Below are 14,558 nucleotides of genomic sequence, written 5' to 3'. Positions count from 1 at the left end.
TCATGTGTGAGTATACACTTTTGATCCTAACTCTTTGGAGGCATAGGCAGGTAGATCTCTTTTTTGAAGTCAACATAGGAAAACCCTATCTTAAAAATCAATCAATAAATAAGCAAATAAATAGAAAGAATTTTAAATATTTGAAATTAATATGAACACAACCACATCTTTAATAACAATTGATTTTTATTGCTGATAATTCATATAATCAATTTACAAAATGTTACATAGTGTCATATGGGAACTCAATTTCATCGTAAAATAAACCTGCTTTTCTCTTTTAATTGGTTGCTCTTAGTTAACATTTTCATACACATATATAATTTATTCTGATTATTCTCTCCCCCACATTGTCCCATTCCCTCCCCTATGACTTAAACATATACAGTCTTCTAAATTTAGGTTTCGATGTCTGATTTCTCTTTTATTTATTAAACATTCCTTTACTTTTCCATCTACAGTTTATGATATCTTAATAAGAAACCCATTCTGTCATTAGCATTATCTCAGTGCTTGGTAGGAGACATTGACATTCTTCAGTAGCTTGTCATCAGTGCAAGAAATGACATCGAGGTCTCTCTCTGTTTCTGTCTCTCTCTGTCTCTGTCTCTGTCTCCCTCTCGGTCTCTTCTGTCTCTCTGTCTCTCTGTCTCTCTCTGTCTCTCTGTCTCTCTGTCTCTCTCTCCATCTCCTCCCCAATTGTTTTGTTTTCTAGTATAAGGTCTCACACTTTAGTCTAGCCTTGAAGTCAAGGCAATCCACCTACCTCAGCCTTGTGAGTGTTGGGATTCCAGGCATACACCATGTTGCCCAGTGAATTTTGTGACTCTCGTACATCCCTTTACTATTTCTGAGTTATTTTTAATATTGCTGTGACCCTTTTCTAGCTTCTAGATGTAGATACATTAACTGTATAGAAGGTTTTATTTTTAAAGATTTATTTATTTATGTACATGAGCACTCTGTTTGCGAGTGTGCCTGCCATGTCAGAAGAGAGCTTCAGACAGAAGAGGGCATTGGATCCCACTACAGATAGTTGTCGGTCACAATGTGGTTGCTGGGAATTGAACTTGGGAGCACTGGAAAAGAAGCACTCTTAACCACCAAGCCATCTCTCCAGCTGATAAAAAAGATTTTAAATTTCATTCTTTTTGTGTTTGTTTGCAATCTTTCTTCTTGAGAACACTGTGAAGGAATGTCCAAATGGTAATTAGTGGCGGTTGGTAGAAGGAGCCATATGTGTGATGCTGCCACATGTGTGAGGGTCTAGCAACAAGGTGCAGACCCAAGACCCCGGCCCGGTGCCCTGAGGCTCGCCTGCTGGACATGTGCTCTGAAGCACCATCAGGATGCCTTCAGGTGAGGAAAGGTGGTGGTGGCTTGCGCCCTGCTGTGCCGGCCTAGGATAGTGGCAACCACAATGACAATGTCCAAGCTGCAAGCCTGGGGCAGCTCGAAGCTCCAGAGGTGATGGCCTTGGGTAAGTCACCTTATGCCTGGGGGCCCGCAGAAGCCTCCCTGGGCCTTCGCAGAGCCCTGAGGGAGGACTGATGGGCCTGGGCGAAGCCCGGAGCTCAGCACCTTGCAACTCCCTGTTTAGCCCTCCCCGTGTTGTATGCACCACGTAGTGGGCACACGTGTCCTTCCCACCCCGCCCTTCCACCGCGCCCGAGCTGGGCCTCAGGGCACGCAGAGCTCGTGGGTGAGCGCGGGGCCTGAGGGGACCGGGCGCGCGTTATATTTGGCGCCAGCAGCAGCGCGTGTGCCTGGGCGAGTTTTCCTTCCGCGGGTGCCGGCAGCCGGGGCGCCGCCGCCCAAGCTGACTCCTCTCTCTCCCTCTCCAACCCCGGCAGGGCCCAGAGGTGATTCTGCCTGCACGATGTCCTCCATGCTGGAGGCGAGCTCTTCGCAGGCGCCACATCGCGAACAAAAAGAGAAAGAAAAAAAGAAAAGAAAAAGCAGAATAAGCGGCCAGGGAAGGGGGCGGTAACGGCGTTGGGGGTCACCTCGGCCGCGGGAGGGCGCGCTATGACAGTGGCGGGGTTTCCAAGGGAGACTACAGCCTCGCAGTGTCCAGGAAAGAAGCCCAGGCCAGTCCTGCCAGGGTACATCCAGGCTTGGGGCTCGCGCGCACCTGGCCACCGGTCTGGTCCTCAGGGATAGCAAGCACCAAGCAGGGCGGGCTGCACCTTAAGAGCACAAAATAAAGAAAGAATATTAAAAGCAGTAAGGGAAAAAGGTCAAGTAACATATAAAGGCAGACCTATCAGAATCACACCAGACTTTTCGCCAGAAAATATGAAAGCCAGAAGATCTTGGACAGATGTCATACAGACACTAAGAGAACACAAATGCCAGCCCAGGTTACTGTATCCTGCAAAACTCTCAATTAACATAGATGGAGAAAACAAGATATTCCATGACAAAACCAAATTAAAACAATATCTTTCTACAAATCCAGCACTACAAAGGATAATAAATGGTAAAGCCCAACATAAGGAGGCAAGCTATACCCTAGAAGAAGCAAGAAAATAATCGTCTTGGCAACAAAACAAAGAGAAGAAAAGCACAAATACATAACCTCACATCCAAATATGAATATAACAGGAAGCAATAATCACTATTCCTTAATATCTCTCAACATCAATGGCCTGAACTCCCCAATAAAAAGACATAGATTAACAAAGTGGATACACAACAAGGACCCTACATTCTGCTGCCTACAGGAAACACACCTCAGAGACAAAGACAGACACTACGTCAGAGTGAAAGGCTGGAAAACAACTTTCCAAGCAAATAGTCAGAAGAAGCAAGCTGGAGTAGTCATTCTAATATCAAATAAAATTAATTTTCAACTAAAATTCATCAAAAAAGATAAGGAAGGACACTTCATATTCATCAAAGGAAAAATCCACCGAGATGAACTTTCAATCCTATGCCCCAAATACAAAGGCGCCTACATACGTAAAAGAAACCTTACTAAAGCTCAAAACACACATTGCACCTCACACAATAATATTAGGAGACTTCAACACCCCACTCTCATCAATGAACAGATCATGGAAACAGAAATTAAACAGAGACGTAGACAGACTAAGAGAAGTCATGAGCCAAATGGACTTAACAGATATTTATAGAACATTCTATCCTAAAGCAAAAGGATATACCTTCTTCTCAGCTCCTCATGGTACTTTCTCTAAAATTGACCATATAATTGGTCAAAAAACGGGCCTCAAAAGGTACAGAAAGATAGAAACAATCCCATGCGTGCTATCGGACCACCACGGCCTAAAACTGCTCTTCAATAACAATAAGGGAAGAATGCCCATATATAGGTGGAAATTGAACAATGCTCTACTCAATGATAACCTGGTCAAGGAAGAAATAAAGAAAGGAATTAAAGACTTTTTAGAATTTAATGAAAATGAAGGTACAACATACCCAAACTTATGGGACACAATGAAAGCTGTGCTAAGAGGAAAACTCATAGCGCTGAGTGCCTGCAGAAAGAAACAGGAAAGAGCATATGTCAGCAGCTTGACAGCACACCTAAAAGCTCTAGAACAAAAAGAAGCAAATACACTCGGAGGAGTAGAAGGCAGGAAATAATCAATCTCAGAGCTGAAATCAACCAAGTAGAAACAAAAAGGACCATAGAAAGAATCAATACAACCAAAAGTTGATTCTTTGAGAAAATCAACAAGATAGATAAACCCTTAGCCAGACTAACGAGAGGACACAGAGAGTATATCCAAATTAACAAAGTCAGAAATGAAAAGGGAGACATAACTACAGAATCAGAGGAAATACAAAAAATCATCAGATCTTACTATAAAAACCTATATTCAACAAAACTTGAAAATCTGCAGGAAATGGACAATTTCCTAGGTACTGAAGTACCAGGTACTGAAGTTAAATCAGGAACAGATAAACCAGTTAAACAACCCCATAACTCCAAAGGAAATAGAAGCAGCCATTAAAGGTCTCCCAACCAAAAAGAGCCCAGGTCCAGACGGGTTTAGTGTAGAATTCTATCAGACCTTCATAGAAGACCTCATACCAATATTATTCAAACTATTCCACAAAATTGAAACAGATGGATCACTACCGAATACCTTCTACGAAGCCACAATTACTCTTATACCTAAACCACACAAGACCCAACAAAGAAAGAGAACATCAGACCAATTTCCCTTATGAATATCGACGCAAAAATACTCAATAAAATTCTGGCAAACCGAATCCAAGAGCACATCAAAACTATCATCCACCATGATCAAGTAGGCTTCATCCCAGGCATGCAGGGATTGTTTAATATACGGAAAACCATCAACGTGATCCATTATATAAACAAACTAAAAGAACAAAACCACATGATCATTTCATTAGATGCTGAGAAAGCATTTGACAAAATTCAACACCCCTTCATGATAAAAGCCCTGGAAAGAATAGGAATTCAAGGCCCATACCTAAGCATAGTAAAAGCCATATACAGCAAACCAGTTGCTAACATTAAACTAAATGGAGAGAAACTTGAAGCAATCCTACTAAAATCAGGGACTAGACAAGGTTGCCCACTCTCTCCCTACTTATTCAATATAGTTCTTGAAGTCCTAGCCAGAGCAATCAGACAACAAAAGGAGGTCAAGGGGTACAAATCAGAAAAGAAGAAGTCAAAATATCACTATTTGCAGATGATATGGTAGTATATTTAAGTGATCCCAAAAGTTCCACCAGAGAACTACTAAAGCTGATAAACAACTTCAGCAAAGTGGCTGGGTATACAATTAACTCAAATAAATCAGTAGCCTTCCTCTACACAAAAGAGAAACAAGCCGAGAAAGAAATTAGGGAAACGACACCCTTCATAATAGACCCAAATAATATAAAGTACCTCGGTGTGACTTTAACCAAGCAAGTAAAAGATTTGTACAATAAGAACTTCAAGACTCTGAAGAAAGAAATAGAAGAAGACCTCAGAAGATGGAAATATCTCCCATGCTCATGGATTGGCAGGATTAATATAGTAAAAATGGCCATTTTACCAAAAGCGATCTACAGATTCAATGCAATCCCCATCAAAATACCAATCCAATTCTTCAAAGAGTTAGACAGAACAATTTGCAAATTCATCTGGAATAACAAAAAACCCAGGATAGCTAAAACTATCCTCAACAATAAAAGGACTTCAGGGGGAATCACTATCCCTGAACTCAAGCAGTATTACAGAGCAATAGTGATAAAAACTGCACGGTATTGGTACAGAGACAGACAGATAGACCAATGGAACAGAATTGAAGACCCAGAAATGAACCCACACACCTATGGGCACTTGATTTTTGACAAAGGAGCCAAAACCATCCAATGGAAAAAAGATAGCATTTTCAGCAAATGGTGCTGGTTCAACTGGAGGTCAACATGCAGAAGAATGCAGATCGATCCATGCATATCACCCTGTACAAAGCTTAAGTCCAAGTGGATCAAGGACCTCCACATCAAACCAGATACACTCAAAATAATAGAAGAAAACCTAGGGAAGCATCTGGAACACATGGGCACTGGAAAAAATTACCTGAACAAAACACCAATGGCTTATGCGCTAAGATCAAGAATCGACAAATGGGATCTCATAAAACTGCAAAGCTTCTGTAAGGCAAAGGACACTGTGGTTAGGACAAAACGGCAACCAACAGATTGGGAAAAGATCTTTACCAATCCTACAACAGATAGAGGCCTTATATCCAAAATATACAAAGAACTCAAGAAGTTAGACCGCAGGGAGACAAATAACCCTATTAAAAATGGGGTTCAGAGCTAAACAAAGAATTCACAGCTGAGGAATGCTGAATGGCTGAGAAACACCTAAAGAAATGTTCAACATTTTTAGTCATAAGAGAAATGCAAATCAAAACAACCTTGAGATTTCACCTCACACCAGTGATAATGGCTCAGATCAAAAACTCAGGTGACAGCAGATGCTGGCGAGGATGCGGAGAAAGAGGAACACTCCTCCATTGTTGGTGGGATTGCAGACTGGTACAACCATTCTGGAAATCAGTCTGGAGGTTTCTCAGAAAATTGGACATTGAACTGCCTGAGGATCCAACTACACCTCTCTTGGGCATATACCCAAAAGATGCCCCAACATATAAAAAAGACACGTGCTCCACTATGTTCATCGCAGCCTTATGTATAATAGCCAGAAGCTGGAAAGAACCCAGATGCCCTTCAACAGAGGAATGGATACAGAAAATGTGGTACATCTACACAATGGAATATTACTCAGCTATCAAAAACAATGACTTTATGAAATTCGTAGGCAAATGTTCGGAACTGGAAAATATCATCCTGAGTGAGGTAACCCACTCACAGAAAAACACACATGGTATGCACTCATTGATAAGTGGCTATTAGCCCAAACGCTTGAATTACCCTAGATGCCTAGACCAAATGAAACTCAAGACGGATGATCAAAATGTGCATGCTTCACTCCTTCTCTAAAAGGGGAACAAGAATACCCTTGGCAGGGAATAGAGAGGCAAAGATTAAAACAGACACAGAAGGAACAGCCATTCAGAGCCTGCCCCACATGTGGCCCATACATATACAGCCATCCAATTAGACAAGATGGATGAAGCAAAGAAGTGCAGGCCGACAGGAGCTGGATGTAGATCGCTCCTGAGAGACACAGCCAGTATACAGCAAACACAGAAGCGAATGCCAGCCGCAAACCACGGAACTGAGAATAGGACCCCCATTGAAGGAATCAGAGAAAGAACTGGAAGAGCTTGAAGGGGCTCGAGACCCCATATGTACAACAATGCCAAGCAACCAGAGCTTCCAGGGACTAAGCCAATACCGAAAGTCTATACATGGACTGACCCTGGACTCTGACCTCATAGGTACCAATGAATATCCTAGTAAGAGCACCTAGTGGAAGGGAAAGCCCTGGGTCCTGCTAAGACTGAACCCCCAGTGAACTAGATTGTTGGGGGGAGGGCGGCAATGGGGGGAGGATGGGGAGGGGAACACCCATGAAGAAGGGGAGGGGGGAGGGGGATGTTTCCCCGGAAACCAGGAAAGGGAACAACACTCGAAATGTATATAAGAAATACTCAAGTTAATAAAAAAAAAGGAATAGTGGTATTGCCTATATTGAATTCTGAGTTTAAAAATTATGGTTCATTTTTCTTTATTCCATAATGAAGCTTTTTATTAAGCTTTTGATTCACCATTACACACTTAGATGCACAGTACTAGGATCGTAGTAGGTGCTCAATAAATCTCTGACCATCGGGGAGGAGGAATGATAAGAAAGTATGTATTTTCTGTAAGTTCTGTCAGTTTTGGGAACAGGTGGTTTGAGGCTTACCAGTCATAGCTTGGTATCTTGTCCCACACAAGACAACTTGACAGAATCCCCTTTCTGGCCATTATGTTCAACTTATTTTTCTCTTAATCATTCTTGAAAATCATGGAAGTAATGTGGGAAATTGATAGTACCTGCAGTATAGCAAAAAAGGCCAGTCTAGATAGGTAAGCAGTTATGTTTCTCCATGAGCTGATGTCTTAAAACATCTAGATTTTAGGAATTTGGTGTTGTGTTTTCCAAAGATACATCTTACAACATACAGATAACATCGTAATAGAATAAAGGAATCTTTTGATTTAGCACCAAATTCCATAAAGCAATGACTACTGCACAGCTCTCTTGGCCATATGAATTACAGAAATTATATTTCACTTTTTTTAAAGAAATAACGAAAGTACTTAAGGTTGAAAAAAGCCCATTGTAAAAGGTCCCTGTGGTGTTTCTCTTTGGTTTCTTGTGCTCTTTCTAGAGGACAACTTTAAGAAGTCAGTGAAGCCAGGTTGTCATTGTGGCCAGGCAGTCATGAGCAGATGGTTAAGTGATGTGCTAGGGCCCCATAGGCCAGTGAGCCCAGCTGAAGAGGAGAGGCTAGACAGTGAGCCTGACTGAAGAGCACAGGCTAGCCAGTGAGCCTGACTGAAGAGCAGAGGCTAGTCAGTGAGCCTGACTGAAAAGCAGAGGCTAGCCAGTGAGCCCAGCTGAAGAGGAGAGGCTAGCCAGTGAGCCTGACTGAAGAGCACAGGCTAGCCAGTGAACCTGACTGTAGAGCAGAGGCTAGACAGTGAGCCTGACTGTAGAGCAGAGCCTAGCCAGTGAGCCTGACTGAAGAGCAGAGACCAGCCAGTGAGCCTGACTGAAGAGCAAAGGCTAGCCAGTGAGCCTGACTGAAGAGCAAAGGGTAGCCAGTGAGCCTGACTGAAGAGCAGAGGCTAGCCAGTGAACCTGACTGTAGAGCAGAGGCTAGACAGTGAGCCTGACTGTAGAGCAGAGCCTAGCCAGTGAGCCTGACTGAAGAGCAGAGACCAGCCAGTGAGCCTGACTGAAGAGCAAAGGCTAGCCAGTGAGCCTGACTGAAGAGCAAAGGGTAGCCAGTGAGCCTGACTGAAGAGCAGAGGCTAGCCAGTGAGCCTAACTGAAGAGCAGAGGCTACACAGTGAGCCTGACTGAAGAGCAGAGGCTAGACAGTGAGCCTGAGTAAAGAGAAGAGGCTAATCAGTGAGCCTGACTGAAGAGCAGAGGCTAGCCAGTGAGCCTGACTGAAGAGCAGAGGCTAGCCAGTGAGCCAAGCTGAAGGCTGAAGAGCACAAGCTAGCCAGTGAGCGAGGCTGAAGGCTGAAGAGCAGTGATTTTAACCTTTATTTCTAAGTTCTTCAGTTTTCCTAAAAGACAAAAGTTTGCCTCCATAAAGTTTGACTTAGAAGGTTCTCCTTGCTCCCTTCTTCTTATCTTCTTTCCTCTTGGTCTTATGACACAATAATTTCCTTACTCTTAATGCCTTACTCTCAACGCTATGCCTTTACTTCTATGTTCTTCTTGAGTTCTGTTCTCTTCAGTTCAGTTCTGTCTAAAAATCTTCTCTCTCTTTGTCATCAGCATTTGTATATCTTTCTGAACACAGCATCACATAGTGAAAAGTTCACCACAAGTTTGCACAGGAATTCAAATCATAAGTTGGATAATCAGTTTACGACAGAGAATGTTTACATGCATATACATGAAGAGTAATCATCAGGATAAACCATCATCATCTGTCACTAGCTCTGCACGTTCATGGAGAGTTAAAAACTGTAATTTTTATGAGAAAAGAATAAGTGAAATTACCTATAGGCAAATTCAGTCAATTATTTATGTTCAGTCCTTGCACCTATAGTAAATCATTAGTTCTCTTTATGAACCTTGGTTAATTGGTTTATACCCTCTTAGGATGGGCTCTAATATGTAGATGCCTCCTTGGTATTGCAGAAGCAATTCACTCATGACACTTTAAGAATGGCAGGGTTCTCAATGCAATTTTGATTACCAGAAAGAACATAATAGCAGTCCTATTATAAAAGCTTAAAGTTACTAATCTAATTTTAGGAATTCTTATCGAACCATCATTAGGAATTAAGAAATCATCTATTTGTCTATACATCATCACTCCAAGACAATACATCTTCGTTGCTCTGTGGTGATCTGCTCAAAAGAGTGGGGTAAAGAGCATGACAAACACAGGGCAGATGCTTGCAGCCAACCATTCAGCTGAGAGCAGGGTCCCCATTGGAGGAGTAAGAGAAAGGATTGAGGGAGCTGAAAGTGTTTACAGCCCCATAAGAACAACACTAAAAAACACCCAGAGCTCCCAGGGCCGAAACCACCATCGAAAGAGTACACATGGACAGACCTATGGCTACAGCTGCATATGTAGAAGAGGATGGCCTTCTTGGGCACAAATGGGAGGAGAAGCCCTTGCTCTTGTCAAGGCTTGATGCCACAGTATAGGATAAACCAGAACAGGGAGGCAAGGAGAGCTGGATATTTGGGTGGGTGTGGTAAGACCCTCATAGTAGAAGGGGGAGGCGTGCTATAAGGGGTTTTTTGGATGGGAAACCAGGAAAAGGGATAACATTGGAAATGTAACAAAAGCCCTCTCTGGATGGACAGAGGCTAAGGTGCTCTGAGTCCCTACTTCCCTGCTGCCTCCCTTTGATCGCAACTGTGGTGCATGGTGTCAGTCTGGGAGTCCCCATGGGCTGCTGCTGGCACTGGTCCTGGTGTTCAGGGCCAAGAGCATGATGAGCAAGGAGCACATGGTTTGTCTCGATTCAGAGCAGGGCGAGTGGCAACCAGAGGACAAGGACAGCTTCCTGTACAATCATGAGGTCTTCCTGGGCAAGGAGGACTCCAGGACCTTTGATCAGCTAAGCCTGGATGAGAGCAGGAGAGGCTGGGGAAAATTGTTGATCCAATTGACAATGATGGAGGTGGCCTTGTTACTACTGAAGACCTGAAAGTTTAGGTCAAACAGGTACAGAAAAGGTACATCAACCATAATGTGGCTAAACTCTGGAAGGATTATGATAGGGACATAGAGGAAAAGATCTCCTGGGAAGAATACAAGCAGGCCACCTATGGCTACTACCTGGGACACCTTGCTGAATTCCAAGATAGCTCTGATCATCACAACTTTAAAACGTTGCCTCCACGAGATGAGAGGAGGTTTAAGGCCTTGACGGTGACCTGACAGCTACTCAGATCGGGTTCATTGCTTTTCTACACTAAGAGGATTTAGAACATATGAGGAGATTGTAGTTCTGGAAACCCTGGAGGATATCAACAAGAACGGGATGGTTTTGTGGACAAGGATGAGTACATTGTGGACATCTTTTTCCCATGAGAACAACTGCCCTAAGACAGACTGGGTTTTGTCTGGGGAGCAGTTCAATGATTTCCCAGATCTGAACAAGGATGGGAAGCTGGACTAGGATGAGATTCACCACTGGATCCTCCCTCAGAACTATGAGCATGCACAGGCTGAGGCCCATCATCTGGTGTATGAGTCAGACGAAAACAAGCATGAGATGCTGTCCAAGGAGGAGATTCTAGACAACTGGACCATGTTTGAGGGAAGCCAAGCCACCAATTATGTGGAAGATCTTATCAAAAATCATGATGAATTTTGAAAGACACTCATCCTCATGTGGCCAACGGTCACAGCTTCCTGCGGATGTTCTGGGTTATTGCTATATTTGTCAAGTATATAGCAGTTGTGTCCCTAAACAATGAGAAACCTTTCTAAAGCTCGAAAAAATCATACATTGTACCAAACAATAATAGTAGGAGATTTAAACACCCCACTTTCATCAATGGACAGATCAGGGAAACAGAAATTAAACAGAGACATAGAAAGACTAACAGAAGTTATGAAACAAATGGATTTAACATATATTTATAGAAAATTACACCCTAAAACCAAAGGATATACCTTCTTCTCAGCATCTCATGGTACCTTCTACAAAATTGACCATATAATCGGTCACAAAACAGGCCTCAACAGATACAGGAAGATAGAAATAATCCCATGCATCCTATCAAAAAACATGGACTAAGGCTGCTGATCAATAACAACAAATAGGACAGAAAGCCCACATACACATGGAAGTTGAAGTCAATGACAACTTGGTCATTGGAGACATAAGAAAGAAATTAAAGACTTCTTAGAATTTAATGAAAATGAAGATACAACATACCCAAATTTATAGGACACAATAAAAGCAATGCTAAGAGGAAAACTCACAGCTCTGAGTGCCTGCAAAAAGAAACAGGAGAGAGCATATGTCAGCAGCTTGACAGCACACCAAAAACCTCTAGAAAAAAAATTGAGTAGAAGGCAGGATATAATCAAACTCAGGGCTGAAATGAAACAAGAAGAAACAAAACCGAGTATTAAAAGAATCAGGAAACCCAGGAGCTGGTTCTTTGAGAAAATCAACAAGATAAATAAACACTTAGCCATACTAACCAGAGGTCACAGAGAGTGTATCCAAATTAATAAAATCAGAAATAAAAGGGAGACATCAAAATCTGAAGAAATTAAAAGGATCATCAGTTTCTACTACAAAAACATATATTCAACAAAACTGTAAAATGTGGAGGAAATGGACAATTTTCTATACAGATACCAGGTACAACAGTTAAATCAGGAACAAATAAACCATCCAAACAACCCCATAACTCATAAAGACATAAAAACTGTTATTAAACATCTCCCATCCAAAAACAGCACAGGACCAGATGGATTTAGTGCAGAATTCTATCAGATCTTCATAGAAGACTTCATACCAATACTGTCCAAACTATTCCGCAAAATAGAAACAGACAGAGCACTACCAAATGCCTTCTATGAATCCACAATTACTCTTATACCTAAACCACACAAAGATACAACAAAGATAGAGAAATTCAGACCTATTTGATTTGTGAATATTAATGCAAAAATGCTCAATAAAATTCCTGCAAACTGAATCCAAGAACACATCCAAACAATCATCCATCATGATCAAGTAGGCCTCATGGCAAGGATGCAGGGATGGTTTAATATACGGAAGTCCATCAACGAAATTCATCATATAAACAAAGTCAAAACCACATGATCATTTCATTAGATGCTGAGAAATCATTTGACAAAATTCAATACCCTTTCATTAATAAAGTCCTGGAAAGATCAGGAATTCAAGGCCCATATCTAAATATAGGAAAAGGCACAATACAACCAACCAGTAGGTAATATCAAACTAAACTGAGAAAATTGAAGGAATCCCACTAAAACCAGGGACTAGACAAGGCTACCCACTCTTTCCCTACTTTTTCCATATGGTACTTAAGGTCCTAGCCATAGCAATCAAACAGTGAAAGTAGGTCAAAGGGATAAAAATTAGAAGGGATGAAGTCAAAACACTAATATTTGAAGATGATATGATAGTATACATAAGCAACACCAAAATCCTACCAGAGAACTACTTAACCTGATCAAAAACTTCAGCAAACTGTCCGAGTATAAAATTAACCCAAACAATTCAGTAGTCTTCCTCTACTCAAAGGGTAAACAGGCTGAGAAAGAAATTAAGGAAATGACACCCTTCAGAATAGTCCCAAATAATATAAAATAACTTGCTGTTACTTGAACCAAGCAAGTAAAAATATCTGTATGACAAGAACTTCAAATCTCTGAAGAAAGAAATTGAAGATCTCAGAAGATGGAAAGATCTCCCATGCTCATAGATTGGCAGGATGAATATGGTAAAAAATGGCCATTTTGCCAAAATGAATCTACAGATACAATGCCATCACCAACAATATTCCTACTCAATTCTTTATAAAGGTAGAAAGTGCAATTTGCCGTCATTTGGTATAACATAAAACCCAGGACAGCAAAACTCTACTCAACAATAAAAGACCTTCTGGGGGAATCACCATCTCTGACCTCAAGCAGTATTACAGAGCAATAGTATGTATGGTATTGGCATACAGACAGGCAGCTCAGGGGAACATAATTGAAGACACAGAAAAGAACCCACACACCTATGCTCATTTGATCTTTGACAAAGGAGGTAAAACATCCAATGGAAGAAAGATAGTATTTTCAACAAATGGTGCTGGTTCAACTGGAGGTCAACATGTAGAAGAATGCAAGTTGACCCATTCTTATTACCCTGTACAAAGCTTAAATCCAATTGGATCAAGGGCCTCCACATCAAACCAGATACACTAAAATTAATAGAAAAAAAGTAGGGAAGAGTCTCGAAAACATGAGCCCTAAGGAAAATTTCCTGAACAAATACCAATGGCTTATGCTTTAAGATCAAGAATCGACAAATGGGACCTCATAAAACTGAAAAGCTTCTGTAAGGCAAAGGACAGTGTCATTAGGACAAAAAGGCAACCAACAGATTGGGAAAAAATCTTTACCAATCCTGCTTCTGATGGAGGGTAATATCCAAAGTATACAGAAAACACAAGAAGTTAGAGTACAGAGAGCCAAACACCCCTGTTAATAAATGGGGTTCAGAGCTAAAGAAAACATTCTCAGCTGAGGAATATCGAATACCTGAAAAGCGCCTAAAGAAATGCTCAACATCCTTAGTCATCAGGGAAATGCAAATCAAAACAACCCTAAGAATCCACCTCACACCAGTCAGGATGGCTAAGATCAAAAACTCAGGTGACAACAGAGGCTGGGGAGGACGTGGAGAAAGAGAAACACTCGTCCATTTTTGCTGGGACTGCAAACTGGTACAAGCACTCTGGAAATCAGTCTGAAGGTTCCTCAGAAAATTGGACATTGCACTACCTGAGCACACAGCTATACCTGTCCTGGGCATATACCCAAATGATTCTCCAACATACAACAACACACATGCTGCACTAAGTTCATCGCAGCCTTATTCATAATAGCCAGAAGCTGGAATGAACCCAGATGCCCTTCAACAGAGGAATGGATTCGAAAAATGTGGTACATCTACACAATGGAGTACCACTCAGCTATCAAAAACAATGCTATGTTCAATTCATAGGCAAATGGAAAGAACTAGAAAATATCATCCACAGTGAGGTAATCCAATCACAGAAAAACACACTTGGTATGCTGTTGGGAGCGATGGCCTTGAATCCCTCCATTATTGATGTTATTATTATGGTGAGCATTAAG

General features: G+C 41.7%; 1 protein-coding gene and 1 pseudogene across 3 annotated transcripts in view; both read left to right on the top strand.

Moving 5' to 3' along the window:
• Positions 1–14,558, top strand: part of LOC134480509 (uncharacterized) — a 270,027-nt gene that overhangs the window by 201,452 nt on the left and 54,017 nt on the right.
• On the top strand, positions 10,144–11,034 carry LOC148003478 (reticulocalbin-1 pseudogene; annotated as a pseudogene).

This window comes from Rattus norvegicus, chromosome 9 (assembly GCF_021556685.1).
Source record: "Rattus norvegicus strain SHRSP/BbbUtx chromosome 9, alternate assembly SHRSP_T2T, whole genome shotgun sequence".
Lineage (NCBI taxonomy): Eukaryota > Metazoa > Chordata > Mammalia > Rodentia > Muridae > Rattus > Rattus norvegicus.
This window is presented reverse-complemented; position numbering and strand designations above follow the sequence as displayed.